We start from the raw sequence: 5,967 nt of genomic DNA on the forward strand, positions 1-5,967 counted from the left end.
AGGGATTGTGGGGCTGGCGCGGGATCGGGCAGTGTTTCGTTCTGCTGTGCATGGGGTCGCTATGAGTCGGAAACGACTCGACGGCACTTAACAACAACAGCCACCTCTTACCTGGACCACTGAGAAGTCTCTGACTCACCCACCTTTGTCCACTCAGTCATGGTCAGTCCGTTCTTCCGTTGCCACTCTTCCTGTCCCCTTGCCTCTCGCTACACTGATTTTCTTTTATTCCCTCTTAGCTATCATGCTCCCTCTTACTATCTTGTTGCTGTTGCTGAATGTCATTCAGGTTGACTCATAACAACTCCTTATGACAGAATAGAAGTGCCCTTTAGGGTTTTCTGGGCTATAAACTTTATGGAAGCAGATCTCAGGTCTATTATCCTGTGAAGCTGCTGGGTGGGTTTTAACCACCGACTTTAAGGTTAGCAACTGAAAGCTTAAGCTTTGCACCATTAGGGCTTCTTCTCTCCTACCATCATGCCTTTATATCACACTTTTTTGTCTGCATATTCCTCTGCCCTCTTCATTATGTTTATTGCACTCATTCTTCAGATCTCAGCCTATGTCACTACCTCAAGGAAGTTTTGATTGGATGCTATGACAAAATTAGATCCCCTTATCATAGGCTTTCCTAGCATTACATAACACGTGTTAGCAATATAATATTGCTTATGCTTATATGATTTTGAGTGATGTCTTCCTTTCCTATACTACTGGAAGCTCCATGAGAGCAGAGTCATTTTCTGATTTTGCTCACTATTACATCTGCAACACCTAGTACAATGCCTGGCATGTAGTTCACCCTCAAGAAATGCTGAGATACTTACTACTCAGCCAGTAGGAGAAATGAAGTCTTGATATGTGCTACAGTATGGTTGGAGCTTGAAGACATTATGCTGAGTGAAATAAACTAATCACAAAAAGACAAATACTGTACCATCTCCCTTCTATAAAAAGACAAGAAAAGGCAAATATATAGAGACCAAAGTTTATTATTGGTTACCAGGGACAGAAAGGATAAAGGAAGGGGGAGTTAATGGTGATGGAAAAATTGCATTGATTGAGGATAGGGTTGCCACAGCTGATTATTGTAATTGCTGTCAATAGGTTATGTACCTGTAAGAAGCTGAATTGACAAAAGTTGTATGATATATTTACAACAACAAAGAGTGTCTGTTTAGCTGCTTATGGACAGTCGAACACCTCATGGAATTTGGTTTCTTGATTTGGTGGTCTAGGGTCATGGTTTCATGAGACATCCCAGTTAATTAGCATAATAATGTTTTTAGTGCTTCTATTCTACCTCTGAGTTTGTTGTGTAGTGCCTTGGGTCTTGAAAGCTTAGAAGCAGCCAGTTAAGGCACAACAATTGGTCTCTATTCACCTGGAGCAAAAGTAGAAAAGGGAATAGAAGGAAGAAATGGAATGTATGGCTAATTGCATCCATGAACAATTGCCTCCTCTGCCATGAGACCAGAAGAACTGGATAGTGCCTGTCTACTATTACTGAAAGTTTTGATCAAAGATTTTATAGAATAATCCTTATCAAAATGGGGCAAAAGCAGAACAGAATTTAAAATTCTCATGGATTCTATACTTTCTGAAGCCATGAACTCTGAAACTACTGCTCTGAGATGATCATTAAACCTTGAATCAAAAATATCCCCTGAAGTCTTCTTAAAACTGAATAGTAGTTTAGCTTAACTACTGAAAATGGTCTGCCTTGAGCATTATGCTTTTTAAAGAAATATCTAGATGGGATCAAATTGACACCAGCAACTTGAGAGATTAGATAAGACCCTTAGGGAGCAGTGAGTTTATGTTAACAACTCAGAAAAGGAGGGTGAGAATGGTCCACAACTTGAATATAATCAATGTCACTGAATTCTACATGTAGAAGCTGTTGAATTGGTGTATGTTTCCCTGTGTATAGTCTCATCAACAACAACAAATAAATAAAATTTAGGAAAAAAATAGAAAAGAAAAGAAATGCTGAGGGTTCTCTAGACTTGAAATGAGGTTGCTGTGCTAAGAGTGGTACTTGTTCCACTTGGTGACAATAGGGGGCAGCAGAGAGCTGCCAGAGTAGAAGCCTCTGCCTTGTCTTAGATTAGTGAATTCAGTTTGCCAGGCTGTTTAATCAGGAATGGGGAAGAGGAGGGAGAAATGTCCAAACAGAAACTGAGAAGTGGAAGAACCGATTATCCAGAACAATTGAATCAGAGTGAGGAACTTGGAGCTGGTTAGGGGGAAGAGACTGGCAATGAATCTGTAATGTGAGTTGTGCCAACAAACTGGGTCTTTCTTGGGTTGAAAAGAGTCCATTCTCAGTATATTTGAAAGCCACAAGGATGAAGACAGAAGTAGTGAAGTGAAGAAAAAAGTCTCTTCTTTTAGCAACAGCTTTGTTTTGGAAGCTCATGACATGGCATGCAGTGTAGTAAGTACAGCCCTCACATGGGGTATAGGACTGATAGGCTGTATTCGGGGACACATGGAAGAAGACAAGAACATAGGGAAACAACGTTTACTAAACACCACCTGTGTTACAGGCACAAAAAGTCCAGTAAGGTATTCTTCTCATTTGAAAAAGGAGAGTGCTGTGGCTCAGAATATTATTTTGTAAGCTGTAAGTCATAGTCATGTGGCTAAACTGAGTTTTTAATTGTAGCTCCTTTGGTTCAAAAGTTGATGATGACTATGCCCTGGTGACTTCTTTAATATTATGGTACAGGTTTTTCCCCGCTATCTGAAAGTAGAGCATTCCTATGAAACCTTTCATAAGCCAAAATGGCATAAAGCAAAGAAACAATTACCATTAATTTATGTGGGGAAAATTTTTGAGTGTTCCCAGACCCTAAAAAATAATCTACCAAATGATACCAAATAACACTTAATACCTATAATGACACTAATATATACTGTTCACAGATACAGTTTAAAGCTATGGTGGATTGATGTTGAGATGCTCAGTCTAGTTCCTAGGAGGGAACTCGGCAATGCCACTTGGGGTGTGCTCTGCCTCTTTAATGGCTTACTACAAAACAAACCCTGAATACTAGTTTCACCTTTTTCATAAAAGTGAAAATCCTCTTTAGTTTTCTTTCAGTTTTGTGAAAACAGATATAATATAGGTCTTGTGTAAAAGTCAAGTGGCGGGGGATACCTGTAATGGCTGTTTTCACTTGTTGTGCCTGGAGAGAAATATACCCTTTTCAGTTATGCACCATTATAGTAGATACAAAATTTATACTAGAAAGTATTATTCCTGTGTATAGAGTTGCCAACGCTCATGAAATTGGGTCTACCATAAGTATAAAAAAATTGCATTTTAGGCTGAGAATCTACAATCTTTGCTTGCCAACAAAGACTTATAATCTGAAGTGCCCAAATTCTAAATGACATGAATGTGAGTGTCAAAAATCAAAAGAATTGTCTTTTTGTAAAGGAGGATTATATCAAGGAGAATAAGGCCTTATTGGGAAGTTGTCTTGGTCAACGTGTGAACAAGTGAATACTAATGTTGGAAATAGAATCTCAGTTTACAGAGTATAAGCCAAAATTAAAATTACTTTAGAGCTAGTTAAAGAATTTCTGAATGTGAGTATAATTAGCAGAGATGGAAAATTCTTGTGAAACCCTCAAAGAGAGCACTTTTAATTAGAAAACAAACCCACCCATATTATAGTTATTGACTCTTAACGTGTCACCTCAATCCAACCTCATTTCTGTGATTAGCAAAGCAGGTGTGAGACAGGAGTCTCAGGCCTCAGGGTAGAGGGGCAGCAACTCTGGAAACTGAAACTGTTTAAGTCAAGGGGAGCACACAGGCCTTTCTCCCTCTGTTATCTAATAGCAGAGAAAAAACAAATAAAATGAAACGTGTGGTCAAAGTTTTGGCAGGGAGAAATATAATTTTATCAAACAGTAAATAATGCAAGGAAGTGATATAGGAAGAGAGTACATTCTTCTCATTGCGAAGAAAAAGTAGTGAAAAGTGAGTTTTTTTTTTTTTTTTCTTCACGAGGGAATGGAATACATCAAGGTATATATATTTTTTCATTTAATCTCTCCTTTTTCTCATTCAGTAAAGATTTGGATTATATAATCTGTGTTACCTTGTCCATGGTCATTAGATAATTTGGTTATTAAGGATAAAAATTATCACTTAAAATACTTCACAATGCCTACAAATAGCAAAATGAGGGCTGAAATCAGTTGCTTCATGTTCTTTGAGCATCTGCCATGAGCCATACTTCTGCCCAGCACTATATTGGATTCTGTAGGCATATTTCCTTAAGGAGATGAGGAAATGGCAAACAGATGGGTTCTTTTCCCCACATGAGTAAATAGTCATTTTAGAACTCAGAACACATTTTTCCTTAATGGTGATCAGGTTCCAAGGCCCTCCCATCAAAACCTTTTAAGTCTACATAAAGCCGTAAGGTACTAATAGAATAGTACCAGCCTGAATTCTGGGTCTCAGAAACAGGCTGTTGGCTACATGGAGAGGACAGAAGAGCCAAATACAAAGAAAAATGTGGCTTTAAAGATATAAGTAAATTTCTCATTTATAACATTCAAGATGGCTTTCCACGAGGAGACACTAGAGGGCAGTATGTACAGTAAAACCTCATAACTAGGCAGGCTGCTAATTTTTATCGTTTTGAATTATGCTTTTTTAATGTCCCTTGGAAACCCAAGGAGGGGTTGCTATGAGTCGGGTCCGACTCGACGACACATAACAACAACAACAACAACAACAACAATGTTCAGATAACATTGCTTTATTATTTTCATTTTATTACATAAATAAAGGGGAAATGTCACTGAAATTTACTACCATAACAAAAATATCTTAAAAGGATGAAGAATTTCGTTAATTTTACCGAAGTGATACTTAAACTTAGTTTTAAAAAGTCAAATAGTATTAAGCAGTGTTTCATTAAAAAAAAAGTTACACTTTCTTTTTCTGCATGCTCCTCTTACCGGTAATTTCTTTTGGAATTTATGCTCACATTCTAGATCGTATGTGTATACTTGTGTTCTCCGAGGCAACTGATAATCTACTGTGTTTTTAATGAATTTCCCTACCCCCAACAAACATATGTTTCTGTTCCTCAGTCTATATAGTATAGTCAAATTCAATTACATCAGAAGTAATTGTTTACCATATGATTACTATAATTTAAACTTCTTATAATGCAATTTCATATGTAAGCAAGAATAGAGAGAATGGCATAAGGAACACGCATATACTCTTCACCTAGCTTCAACAGTTGTCAGTTTTCTCTTGTTTATACCTCCTCCTCTCCCAATCATTTTAAGCAAATCTTAAACATCTTACCATTTCACCAGCATTATGCATATATATGCACACACATATATATATAATCTATATATAATTTATATAATCTATATATGTATTATAGATTATATAAATAATATATTATCTATATATGTATGTATATATATGTGTGTGTGTGTGTGTGTGTATACATATATATGTTGTTGTTAGGTGCCGTTGAGTTGTCTCCAACTCATAGTGACCCTATGTACAGCAGAAGGAAACACTGCCCTGTCCTGTGCCAACCTCACAATCCCTACTATACTTGAGCCCATAGCTCCAGCCACCATGTCAATCCATCTTGTCGAGGGCCTTCCCCTCTTTCGTTGACCCTCCACTTTACCAAACATGACATCCTTCTCCTGAGAATGGTCCCTTCTGACAACATGACCAAAGTAAGTGAGATGAAGCCTGGCCATTCGTGCTTCCAAGGAGCATTCTGGCTGCATGCATTTCTTTCAGGACAGATTTGTTAGTCCTTTTAATAGTCCATGGTACTTTCAGCATTCTTTGCCAACACCACAACACAAAAGCATCAACTCTTCTTTGATCTTCCTTATTCATTGTCCAGCTCTCACATGCATATGAGGCTATTGAAAATACCATGGCTTGGGTTA

At 37.7% G+C, this 5,967-nt stretch overlaps 1 protein-coding gene across 1 annotated transcript in view; it reads left to right on the forward strand.

The window, feature by feature from the left end:
- Positions 1-5,967, forward strand: part of FUT10 (fucosyltransferase 10) — a 195,420-nt gene that overhangs the window by 71,023 nt on the left and 118,430 nt on the right. The gene's annotated exons all lie outside the window — the stretch shown is intronic.

The sequence above is a fragment of the Orycteropus afer genome, unplaced genomic scaffold (assembly GCF_000298275.1).
Source record: "Orycteropus afer afer isolate SDZICR_OR568_19922 unplaced genomic scaffold, OryAfe1.0 scaffold00095, whole genome shotgun sequence".
NCBI classification, from domain to species: Eukaryota; Metazoa; Chordata; class Mammalia; order Tubulidentata; family Orycteropodidae; genus Orycteropus; species Orycteropus afer.